Below are 13,329 nucleotides of genomic sequence, written 5' to 3' on the forward strand. Positions count from 1 at the left end.
ATTGTTGTTAGAAGTGTAGACGCATAGGATCACAGACCTGGAGCTGCCAAGGGCCTCCTTTAACAGAGGAGGAAACTGAAACCTACGGAGAGGAAGGGACTTGACCAAGGTGACTCATATGGGACCATAGAACTGTTGACTTGGAGATGGAAAAGATCTTGGAGATCTAGTTTAGTATAATCCTTTTATTTTACAGATGAAGAAACTGAGGCCTAGGGAGGGTAAACCTTGCTGAGGGTCACAAGTAGGAATTTAAAGACCAAAAGGATGTGTTTGAGAGAGAAAGAAAGAAGGAGGGAGAGAGACACAGAGAGAGACAGAGACAGAAAGAGAAAGAGAGAAATCATTTAGCCCAAACCCTCTGTAGCCCAAGCTTGGTATTTCACAGAAGGAAAAATTGAAGCTCAGAATTGACTTGTCTAAGGTCACACAGCAACTTAGTGGCTGAGTTGGTACTTGAACCCAGGTTTCTCAACTAAGTCTAGTGTTTCTTTCCACTATATTGCGGGTGCTGCTGTCAGTTCTCCAGATCAGCAGACAAGGTTTGTTTTAGTGACATTTCTTTTCTGTCATCCATTCATTCAACAAATATTTAGGAGTTGTAGTACTGTGGCATGGTAGAGTTTAGACTCTGTGCATCTGTTTCTTTTTAGACAAAGCACAAGCAATGTGACAGGTTGCAGAGTGCTAGCTAGACTTGGTTCAAATCTTGAGGCTTCCATTTATTTCCCGTGTGTCCTCTGGCAAATTCCCCTCCCTTTCTGGGTCTCATTTTCCTTCTTTGCAAAATGAGAGGCGGGACTAGATGATTTAGGGGATGAACTTGGGAAGGTCAGAGAACTCAGGTTTGACTCTTGACTTTGTCATTCACCACCCACACACACGGTGCTCCAAGTCACTTAATTTTCCTTGGCCCATTTCCTCATGTATAAAATGAACAGATGACTTCTGAAGTCCCTCCCAGAATGAAATCCATGATTCTAGAATCTCTAAGTTTCCTTCTATTGCTTAATCCCATGATCCTAAGATCCTTACTGCAATAATGGGGCAGCTAGGTAGTGCAGTGGATAGAGCACCAGTGCAGGAGTCAGGAGGACCTGAGTTCAAATCTCATCTTAGACACTTGACACCCAGTAGCTGTGTGACTTTGGGCAAGTCACTTAACCCCAATTGCCTCATCCTGGGTCATCTCCAGTCATCCTGATGAATATCTGGTCACTGGATTCAGATGACTCAAGAGGTAAAGTGAGGCTGGTGACCTGCACAGCCCTCCATCACTCAAAACAAAGTCAAATGCAAGTCATGTCATTATTTCTCTGATGGCATGGTCTTCTTCGGCGGTGAAGGATGAACACGCACTGCAATAATGGTTGAGAGCAGGTGACCTAAGTGCTCCATTCACCTATAACCCAACATGCTCTTTGGTAGCAGACTTGTTGTATGTTCACCATGAAGAGACCAACAACCTCTCTTGGATCATACTTACCAAGCTACCCTTCATAAGGGATGGCACTTTGTGAAACAGCATCCCTGGTCAAGAATCTATGAGCTGTTTGACCATGGCCAAGAAGGTACCTAGGACCTCAGCTTCCTCATTTATAAAATGCGAATCACAGTATTTTAATGAACTGCCTCATGGGATCATGTGGAAAGGTGGATAATTATCAAATTCTTGTGACTTCTGTTATTGCTATTGGGGTTTTCTTGGCAAAGATACTGGAGTGGTTGGCCATTTCCTTCTCCAGCGCATTTTACAGATGAGGAAACTGAGGCAAACGGGGTTAAGGGTCACACAGCTAGTAAGTGTCTGAGGCTGGATTTGAACTCCAGGGCTGGTACTCTATCCATTGTGCAACCTAGAGGCCTTGTAAAAGGTGTATGTGGGGCTAATTTCAATAGTAGAGCCAGAATGAACCATGGCCATTTAGAGGGGCAATGAAAGGTGCATTGGCCAAAGAGTCAGGAGGTCTGGGTTCTTCTCCTGACTCAGAAACTACTTACTATGTGACCCTGGGAAATTCCCCTTACCTCTCAGGATCTATCTCTATAAAATAAAGGAACTTAGATCAACAGTATCAAATTCGGTAGAAACAGAGTCACTGATCTGTGCATAATGATCCCCTTGGCTGCATTTTGACTTAATTTTAAAATTTAATGTTATCTATGTTTAATTTAATTTTTATTTATTTTATTCACTATTTGGCGATTACATCTTAATCTGCTTCAGGCTGTACTCAAGAGAGTTGCTCATGTCATATGTTTGACCCTTCTAGATGAGACGATCTCTAGGGTCCATTCCAGTGCTCCATCTAGGATCTCTGAAGATCTCTTCTGATCCTGAGCAGAGACATGAAGTCATTGCTCCAGCAGAGGTGACACACGCCTTTGCCCAGTGTAACCAAAGTTTCTAACCCAATTCAACTCAACAATCTCTTAGTAAGCACCTAGAAGGTGCTGGGCAACATGGCAGCCATGGTTAGAGAGCAGCCTCCAGGCCAAGAAGGCCTGGCTTCATGTCTCATCCTTGACATGTACTTGCTTGTTGACGCTGAGTGTCAGCACCCTGACATAGCTCGAAGATTACTGAATGGCAAAGAAAATGCTGATCTGCTTGAAGTTCTTCCCTAGATGTTCCCTACAAAAATAAAGTCACAGATCCTATTAAAAGAAATGTGTCAGGCACTGTGCTAGGGCTTAGGATACAAAAAAAAGAAAATTCATTCCTGCCCCCAAGGGGCTTATGTTCTATAGGTAGAAGCCCAGAGAAGTGAATCCTGAAATGTGCTTGGAGGAATGGAGAGAGGAGATAGGCAGTCAACATGAGTGTCTGAAGGTTTAAACAGGAAAGACCAATGAGCGAATCCCAGAGGAGCCTCTGTGACTTCCAACAGACAAGCATTCTGTTTATGTCTTTCTCCAAATCCATCCTTGGATGCCAGGCCACGGACTAATGAAATCGTATTGAGATTTCAGAAGGATGTGCACATCCTGAGAATCTCCCCTTCACTGGGGACTTAAAGCTCAGTCGTCCCTTTTCTATGGAAACACCTGTGTTTAAGACTTCTCACATTACTTAAACAGAATCAGCTACCTTCCTGGAAGGAGAGACGAAAGAAGGGTAATGTATGAATTTATTGATTGTTCTTTGCCAGTTTTTGGTCTTTGAGGCTGATTTTGGGGGATGGATCTTTAAATTTTCTTTCACCAGTAGAGTTAAAGCAAGATTGGGAATTTTTTTTAATTTTCTTTTTCTGTTGGACTATTCAAGCCTTATGGAAATAATGGCAAAGGCTTAATGGGTGAGTCACAGTTTTAGGGCTAAAGGGACCTTAGAAATGACAAGACCATAGATTTAGAGCTAGAGGCCATCCACTACAACCTCTCATTTTATATAAAGAGGAGGAAACAGACCCACGGAGGTTAAGGAACTTGCCCAAGTCATACAGTCAGTGACGGTGAGGATTCAAATGCAGGTCATTCACAAATGATATAGGATCATAGATTCAGAGCTGGAAGGGGACTCAGGAGGCATTTAATCCAACCCAGGGGTGGGTAATCTGCAGCCTCAAGGCCACATGTGGACCTCTAGGTTCTTGCATGTGGCCTTTAGACTGACTCCAAGTTTTATATGACGAATCCTTTCATCATGGGGATTTGTTCTGTGAAGTTTAGATTCAGTCAAAGGGCCAGACTTGAAGACCTAAAGGGCCACGTGTGGCCTCAAGGTCAAAGATTCCTCACCCCTGGTCCAACCCTTTCCTTTTACAGAGAAAGAAATTGAAGAAACTCATCTTGGATGGACCTGGGTGACTGAACCTAGGCCCTGTCCCATGTTTGAGACATATTGGCTACGTGACCCTGGGCAAATCACTTCAACTCTGCTTTCTAGACATCTCTTTAAGACTATAAGATACAGAGAAGATGCCAATCTGCACTGGTAAGGGAGTTTCCTCACCTGGGAGCTCCCTAAACCAATGAAATAATAGGTCCAGTCCCCATCTCCTATTTGATAATCAATTTTACAGTACAATGATTTTAAATTATTGCCTTAGTTATTATTCTTCTTCTTGTTTTTACATGGCTTCCTCTGTGACCTTCACTTTGGCTGACCCTACCCCTACTGTCCACATAAGTGGCATTAGAAGATGGAGCAATAAGGTCCCTGTAGTGGAATTTCCAGGCTTGGGAAGGACCACTCACTGATCCCTGAAGTGCCCTGAAAGGCTAAAGTTTTTCATGCTACGAACAGAGAAAACCCTCCTGGGAGAGGGAAGCTGTAGTCAACACTCATTCTCACTGAAGTGTAAAGGGTTGATATAAGGCTTTCTCTGAGAGCAGGGCTTGATGAGCAGAGAGCAGAGTGTCAATGAAGGGTGACACAAAGGAGGGAAGACAAGGGAAATATGAGGGCATCAAAGACAAATCCTGACTCCACACTTTTGTCCCTTGGTGAGTGCCCTTGGCAGTGCTCACTGTCAGTTGGGGGTGTGGTAGAAAGAGCCTGGGCACTGGTGTTGGGTTCATATCTTCCTCCAACACCTGCTTTGTGAGCTTAGGTAATCATTCAAGCAAAAAGCACTTATTAAGTGCCAACTGTGTACCAGACACTCACAGAATTCGAGAACACTGGAGGTAGAAAGAACCTTGGAGAGTTCTAGTCTTCTAGTTCTCAACTAGACTGAAAAAAAAAAAAGCATTTTGCTGCTCCCCACAGGGTACCAGCTATACTATTAGTATCCACTGATGGAGAAAGTACATGATGACAAAAAGCTGCTGTGAATTCAGTAATATTTTTATGTGCATTTGTATTTTATTAATCATGACAACATCTATAGACATTTGGAAAATAGTAACATAAATATGTACAAGGCTTCTACTTATTCAGTTTGCTAAGTAAAGGTCAGTCCTTAAGTATCCCATGTGCTTGAAGATTCAAGAAGGACCCTTGCTATGTGTTTGTGGACCCTGGGGGGTCACCGGTGAGACTTGAGAGATACCCCAACTCAGCTTCCTCAGTTTTACAGAGGAAGCAGAACGACTTGCTCCATGTCACATAGGCTGTAAGTGACAGAGATAGGTTTTGAACTCAGGACCTTGATGACTCCAGATGTGGTGTTCCTTCTAGCTGGGTCACATTGCCTCTTGGACAACTTTATTTTATAGAGGCTCAAGCCTTTAAGGTCCAGAGAGGTTGCCTTGTTTACCAAAGTCACATAGGTGTTTGATGTCAGAGCTGGAACTCAAACCCCTGTCTCAGTTCCCTTTTCCATCAAAATTTGCCTGTGCGTTTCAGAGAAATTGAAACAATAGCCTGTGAAAAAAGGGGTTCTTGGGGGAAGCTAGCTGGTACATGAGTCAGAAGGACCTGAGTTCAAATTTGACCTCAGACACTTGACACTTAATAACTATATGACCTTGGACAAGTCACTTAACCCTGATCAACTTGCCTCCCCCTTCCCACCCAAAAATAAGAAAAAAAAAGAAAAGAAAAGAGGGGATCTTTCCCATCTGCCTACAAACATATCAGGTTCTTTACAGGTATTTTTTGGGCCCTTTACAATGTTTGACTAGGAGCTCTCTAAATAGAGGGCATACATTTCAGTCCCAAGGAAAACCCTAGCCTGGCAGCATGGTACTGTATAAACACGTATAGATCCTGCCTGTGTGACCTTGGGTTAAGTCACTTAATTCCTCTCAGTCTCAGTTTCCTCATCTGTAAAATGAGGTAGGGGGATAGACTAGATATTCTTTAAGGCCCCTTCCAGTTCTAAATCTATGATTCTATAACTTCTGGACATACCCCGTTGTTTGGTTTCTCCGTCCTACCCCCATAACTGGGGCTAATTCCTCTTGGATTCCTGTACCAGGGACACTCTGAATCCCCTCAGGCGTACCCTCTCTCTCTATTGTGACTCATGTTGCTCCTTTCCTCCTTTTCAGCCTTCAGCCCACGGTTTGCACCTGTACCCATTGCTGGCACACAATGAGCAGAGGGCACCCCCCTGCCTTTGTGTTGGGGGGGGTTCCCTTGTTTGAGCACTATATCCACGTGGGCCATAACCCAGCTAGTCAGCCTTGGTGTGTATGTGTGTGTGGGGGGAGTGGTGGTTGGGGGTCCAAGTTGGTTGCTGAATGTGGGCCCTGGGGTGCACCCAGCTTGACTCTCTGCCCACTCAGGGCTGGCTGACTATCTCACTTTAGCGGAAGAGGGTCTGGGGCTTTCCCTGTTGCCCTGGTGTCCGGCACTCAGAGCTCGGATGCCCAAGCTGCAGCGTGAAGGGCCCCACTAGCTTGACTTACTGCACATTTCCCGTCTTCACCCTGATGGGCTCGGTCTTAGTGCTCAGCCCAGAGCACTGACTGCATGAGGCTCTTCTAAGAGCCGAAAGCAGCAGCAGCGGCAGCAGCAGCAGCGGCAGCAGCAGCAGCAGCAGCAGCATCACACCACTGCCTCCCCCATCCTGGGACTCTAGCCCTTTAAATCTTATCCGTTACCAAAAAAGAAGAGGCATCAGCCCCTTTTAATTAGCTCGCCTGGTCGGCTGGGCTCCTCCAGAGGAGCTGCGGTTCTCCAGCTCCTTTGTGATGATTTGAGAGAGCCCCCCTGAGCTCCCTGTGGGCCATGGATCTTGGACGCCTCTGTCCTGAGAGCAGCAGGAGGTATGAGCCTTGCCAAGGAAGGGGGGGCTCTGGATCTCCGGATCTGGCTGCATGGACTCTGCCCTGGCCAGCCCCTCTTGCTTGCCTCCCCGGGTCGGGTTGGTCCCCTCCCCAGTTTGGGCTGAGTTGAGAGAAAGCCAAGTTTTCCTTGCTTTGGGTTTCTCTGGCTACGTCCAGGTCCTGGTACGTTTGTTTTGGCTGGGGGCCTCCCCTAGCTTGCAAAGTCGTTCTGAAGTGTGTGTATGTGTGGGGGGTGCTTTTTTCTACCCCGACTACGGCGAAAACATTTCCTCGTCTCGGGTTCCCTTTCTTCCTGCTGGCTCCAAGGAAAGGGCATAACCTAGGCTAGACTCCACTCTTTTAAATCATTGACCTGCCACTCAGACTGAGAGAAGTTGAGAGACTGCTCTCCTGAATGGCTGGAGAACTCATCCCCTCTCCCTAAATGGCCTCAGAGGGAAGGCACACCCTGCTGGCTCCCTCTTGACCCCCCTCCCAATCCCACTCCTCTCAACCCTCCCCCCAGTTATAGGAAAGCTATTAGGTCAAAGGGCTTGGGATCTGAGGAATCCCTTCCCATGCAGCCCCTCAAAGAGTTGTGATAATGAAGGGAGCCTGAGCCTCTTAGAGGGGAGACAGTTGGATTTGCTCAGGAGTCAGCTCTAGCTGGGCTGGTCCCAGGAGAGGATTTATCTTCTTTGTAAATTGCATTTTTGTCAATTGCACCAGGTGGGCTTAGAACAGCTATCTCTGAGTCCACAATTGACTTTTTCCCCCATTTCTTCTGGGTGAAATGTCTTATTTTTTCCGACACCCTCTTCTCCAATAAAGCTTTTTCCTTTTAAATCTTGCCTGATGTGACCTCATACCTATGGCAGGCCCTGTGTGAAGTTAAGCCTTCTTCACTTATTAAGGACTAAGTCCCTCTCACTTAGGGGAGTCATTCTCTTGATCTCTGCCCTTCTTTAAAGACTAGGTGAGTTTGAGGGTCTTAATCTTGACTATCAATTCCCAAAGGAACAGCCCTTTTGGAATTTATGCTGAAAAAAAAAGTTTGTGCTAAAAACCTCTTTGGACAATTAGCCAAACCTTCTTCAGTTTTTGATGGGGATTGGGATTTTGAGGGGGGTGGAGAAAGAGAGGAAACAGCTGATCCATCCGGATGAGGATTTTGCCGGCAAGTTACAGCCTGGAATGTCACAGGCTGTTTCCACCAACGGTACAGTGGTCAGAAAGAGAGCAGCTAAATTCCTTCCAAAACCCCAGTGAAGGGGTTTAAACTTTCTCCCTTCAACAGTGCTGCAAGCTCGCCTGGGTCCCTAAAAAAGGCTGTGGGTGCATTCTCCATATAATAAAGCACACCAAGACTGAACAGGAGCTCTCTAGTGAATGAGGAGAGACTATTCAAGGAATACAAATGGAATCCTTGATGAGATTCGTAATTGCTGCACCAGGCAGTCGTGGATTTGGGTAATCATTTGAGGAGTCCAAAACAAGGACCCAGGGAAAGCGGAAGTTCCCTGCAAACAGAAACCCAACATGTCAGAAAGTAGTGAAATCAGTATAGGCTCTCTTATTAAGTCAGAAAGGAGGGAAGGAAGAAATCTGCAGGAGATAAGTAATTTTGTTTTATTCTGTAGGGTTTAAAAATTTTTTTCCATTTGCTTTCTTCTGCCTAGCTTTCATTTCTTGATTTGGTGGTCTATGTATCACTTTCCTGAGCATCTGGTATCTAGGACACTGTCGAGGTCATGAGGGAAGTGACTTAACTAAGGCAGGGTGAGAAAGTAGGTAGTTCACAGCCCATCTCCCCTATACTCAAAGGTACAGACCAGCAGATGGGACACAGGTCACAGACTCTTAAGATCACAGGCTACATGTGTCGTGTAAAGAACATTGGATTTGGAGTTTAGGAAATCATAGATTTAGAGCTGGAAGAGACTTTAGAGGTCAAAGAGTCCAATACCCTTATTTTACAGATGAAGAAACAGTCTCAGAGAGATGAACGTGATTTGTCTATGGCCACATAGCTATTAAGTGTCAGGGGAAGTATTGAAGTCCAGAATTCTCTCCATTATGGGGGTCAAAGGGGGCAACCCTGCTCCCTTGAGCAAGACTAAATGCCTTTCTCCCTCTCCTACCTTCCCACAACCTCTCCTCCATCCTCAAATTACGGGTCTGATCTGCAGATTGGCAGTTTGGACTTTCGACCCAGACATTCCCTCTTTTCCTCTGCCCTCCCTCCATCTTTAGGCAAAGAAGGTGATTTGGGAGGAAACTTTACTCTGCCATCTGTTCCTGAATGATAATGTAACATCTTGGAGCCAACTTTTCCTATTTATTCCCCTCTGTTAAAAGAATCAAAGAGGCCTCCAGGAAAATAATAGACTTTTTAGAGCGAGAAACAATAACACTTGCTGACATTTATAGACAGCTGGCTGTAAGGTTTACAAAACCCATTCCACGTATTATTATCTCAGTTGATCTGAACAACTACCTTGTGAATTATGTTATCTCTATTTTACAGAGGAGGAAACTGAGGCTCAGAGTGGTTGACTTCAGTGGCACAGAGGCACTAAGTGTCTGAGATGAGATTCTAACTCAAGTCAGGTCTTCTTGATGCCAAGCTGAATATTCTAGCCAACACTGTCTTTAATGGGATCCAAACTACTTATTTTACAGATGAGGAAACTGAGGCACACAGAGACCCTCCCTCTCGCTCATGGTCACATAGTGGGTCACTGACTGTAATATGAGTAGAACCCAGGTCTTCTGACACCTAGGCTTTTTCCACTCATTTCTCCAGTGGCATCGTTTCCCTTGAGCCATTCCTGGCCCAGTCTAGATGTCCCTTATCAAAAGCACAGTGTCCATTAGTGACCCACAAATGGATAGATTTGTCTCTCTGAATCCATTTCTATTTAAAACCTGATGTTTTCTTGTTTATCTGAAAATTTAATAGATGGCTGCTGTCCTACATAGGAGCTCTTCAGCACATCAAAATGATGCTCATTAGGTCAGGCTTCAAAAAAACCCCCAAACAACCAATATGCTTTAAGCCAATTATGATGTAATATCTATTGATGGGCTAAATGATTTATAGGAGAGCGGCTCACAGTTAAATAAACAAACCTTTGGGTTGAGGAATTGAGTTGAAGGCACAATGCACCCATTTGCTCAAAGAGAAGGAGAAATCGCAATTGTGGGATCTGGGTACAGCTGTGAGCTCTGCCACCTGTTCTGGGGGGGGTGGGGTAAGACACTTAGCCTTCCTCAGTTTCCTCCTCTGTCAAATGAGCTCACCACCAGAGTTCTTCCCAGCTCTACATCTGTGATCAGAATAACATTAGCTGGTAGGTAGGCGGGCTTTCACCACTACGACAAAAGCAACTCTTGCGTCATTTAAGACGCAGAATTCAGTGTGGGCCCACCAGCCCTGGGGCTGAACTTATTTAGGTATAAAGGAAATCCAATTGTGGGGGAAAACTGAATTTGACTCAAAGTGACCCGCACAGCAGTGGTACATTTATAGCAGGCTCCTGTCGATTCCCAATCTGTCCTCTTGTGACACGGGTCAGAATAGAAAATGATTTGTAACCTGGAATTATTTGGAGAGTTGTACAATTCTCCCTCTAGTTCTAGCTTCTATCTATTCTACCCTCTAGCCTAGAATGAGGGGTACAGTCTTGTCTGGTGGAAAGAGTCCTCACTCTTGGGGCATAGAATCTGTGTTCACCTCCCAGCTCTGATGCTTATTACCTTTGGCAAATCAGTTCTCCTCTCAGGGCCTCAGTTTCCCCTTCTGTAAAAAAGAGGGAGCTGGACTTACTGGTCTCTGAGGTCCAGATCTGAATCTGTGAGGTTAAAAAGTAGCTCCGTGAATGCCATGGGTCACAGATCCATCAACAAACATTTCCTGGAAACCTTCTATTGTAACTGCAAGATCACAGGTTAGGCTATGTAGTAGGGGATAGAAAGATGGATAAGACGTGGTACCTGCCCTCATAAACCTTACAGTTTACCAAGGAGGATAACACTTCATGAAAACCCCCACCTCTGATTTACTACATCAATAATGCTCTTCTTCTGTCATTGAGGATGTTGGACTAGATGCTCTAAATCTGTGATCTTTTGATAACTAACAGTCTAATGGACTGATAACAATTTGCGTTTCTGCATCACCTAGAGCTCAGTGAAGTAAATAGAACAACTCCCATGCCCCCATTTTATAGGTGAATAAACTTCCACAGAATGTATGTGACTAAGTCCCATGAAGTTCCATGCGGAGGGGGGGTGGAGAGAGAGAGAGAGAGAGAGAGAGAGAGAGAGAGAGAGAGAGAGAGAGAGACAGAGACAGAGAGACAGAGAGAGAGAGAGAGAGAGGAGAGAGAGAGGAGAGAGAGAGGGAGAGAGAGAGAGAGAGGATGAGAATGAGAATGAGAATGAGAACATGGTGGGATGGGGGTAGTCAAGATCATTTTTTGTCCTGAAGGCAATGGGGATCTGTTGAAGGTTGTGAGGAGGGATGTCACAAGATGAAAATTGTATTAAGATTAGTCTTCCAGTGATACATGGACTGGGATGAAACCTTGGGGAAAGAATCAAGGCAGAATGATAGTAGAAAAGCCTAGTTAGAAGGTGATGGCTAGTGTGCATAGAGTAGTGGACTTGAAGACAGGAAGACCTGGGTTCAACTTTCATCTCAGACACTTCTTAGCTATGTGACCCTGCAAAACCATTCAAACACTCTGTGCCTCAGTTTTCCCATCTGTAAAGTAAAGAGGTTGGACTTTAAGATCTCCTCCATTTATAAATCTATAATTTTATAACATGCACCTAGAGAGGGTGGCAATGGAAATGGAAAGGGACAGTTGTGGGAGATAACTTCGATGGATCTGTGATCTCATCCATGTAGGTACTCCCTCAAATGGGGGTAGATGACTATCTATTTATGCCTTCTCATCTTGCACAACTTGTGTCCATTTCATCCCATAAATCTTCCATAGCAGAAGTGGTAAGACCATGTCCTGCCATTGACATGCCAGGGACCTTCTTTCAGATCCCTTGAATTGTGTGGGTCTCAATGGAACATAATAGCTATCCATACATCATCCCTCATTTTTGATGCATGATCTACTCCTGTCTAGTCATGAACCTTTCTTATCTTTTTCTGGAGGGGTCAGGGTGTCTCCTATACAATTTTATAGCTTATTCAAGTCCACCGTCCAATTTTACTTAATTTTATTTAAATTTTAAAAAAGATTTATTAAGCACTACAAATGTAGTGAGCACAATATTAGATAAAAAGAAAACATTCCCTGCCCTCAAGGAACTTATAGGGAAAACAACACATATACAGATAAGAATCTATGAAGAAAATACTAAATTATTTCGAGAGAGAGAGAGAGAGAGAGAGAGAGAGAGAGAGAGAGAGAGAGAGAGAGAGAGAGAGAATTCATAGTAGCTGAAGAAGGAAGGGGATGGGCAGGAATCATGTAAGAGATGGCCAGGGATTCTAGAAGGTAGAAGTGAAGACAGAACATATTCCAGACAAGGACCCCTTGCACCAAAGCTCCAAGATAGGAGATGGAATGTTATGTAAGGGAGATAGCTAACAGAGAGAATGAAAGGGAGGGATACTTTGATGCATCTGGTGATAGAAAATAATTCTGGAAATGTAAATGGGAGCCATATATGCCAAGCTAGGGGTTTTGTATTTTATTTTAGGAGAAATGTAGAGCCATTAAATATTTTTGGGTGGCCTTTGAGATGATCAGACATGTGAATATCAGTTTGGCAGCTATGTTTTTTATTTATTTATTTATTTTTATTATTTTTTAATGTTTAACAATCACTGCCATACAATTGAGATTTTATCCCCCCCCCCCACCTACCCCTCACTACCCCCCTCCCTCCCCACGACTGCATACAATTCTGTATAGGTTCTACATATACTTTCCTATTGAGTATATTTTCACTATAGTCATGCTATGTAGTCAGACTAAAATAAATGAAAGAAATCGTATAACAAATCAGAACATGATACACAAACACATACACATACACAAACATGATCTGCTACATTATGTGAGTGACTTCCATATTTCTCTCTCTGAGTGTGGAAGGCATTTTGCCTTGAGATCCACCATTGGGATTTTTTTTTTTTGTAAGAAGTTCTTGTGTTATTACAAAAATCTAAGTCTACCAGAAAAAACTCTCACACACTGTGGTCGTTGCTGTGCACAAAGTTCTCCTGGTTCTGCTCCTTTCACTCAGCATCAGATCATATAAGTCCTTCCAGGCCTCTCTGAAGTCTTCTTGTTCATCATTTCTTATGGCACAATAGTACTCCATTACATTCATATACCATAATTTATTCAGCCATTCCCCTTTGGCAGCTATGTTAGGGGATGGATTAGGGAAGAGAGTTTGGAAGTAGCGAGGCCAATTAAGGGGCTATTGAAATCATCTTGATGAGAAGAGACAAGGGCTTGAACCTAGGTAGAGATTATGTAAGTGGAGAGAAAGGGACAGATATGAGAGATGTTGAGTCAGTAGAGGTGACAAAACTTGGTAACTAGCTGAATTTGAGGTGTGAGGAAGAGTGAAGGGTGAAAATAAGTCAAAAATTAGGAATTTCGAGTGATAGAAAGAATGTTTGTGACCTTA

At 44.1% G+C, this 13,329-nt stretch overlaps 1 long non-coding RNA gene across 1 annotated transcript in view; it reads right to left on the reverse strand.

The window, feature by feature from the left end:
• Nucleotides 1-2,207: 2,207 nt before the first annotated feature.
• Nucleotides 2,208-13,329, reverse strand: part of LOC140525080 (uncharacterized) — a 43,854-nt gene continuing 32,732 nt past the window's right edge. Inside the window, exon 3 of the long non-coding RNA XR_011973922.1 lies at nt 2,208-2,635. This is a non-coding gene — a long non-coding RNA (uncharacterized lncRNA). The remainder of the gene's footprint in view (nt 2,636-13,329) is intronic.

This window comes from Notamacropus eugenii, chromosome 2 (genome assembly GCF_028372415.1).
Source record: "Notamacropus eugenii isolate mMacEug1 chromosome 2, mMacEug1.pri_v2, whole genome shotgun sequence".
Taxonomy (NCBI): domain Eukaryota; kingdom Metazoa; phylum Chordata; class Mammalia; order Diprotodontia; family Macropodidae; genus Notamacropus; species Notamacropus eugenii.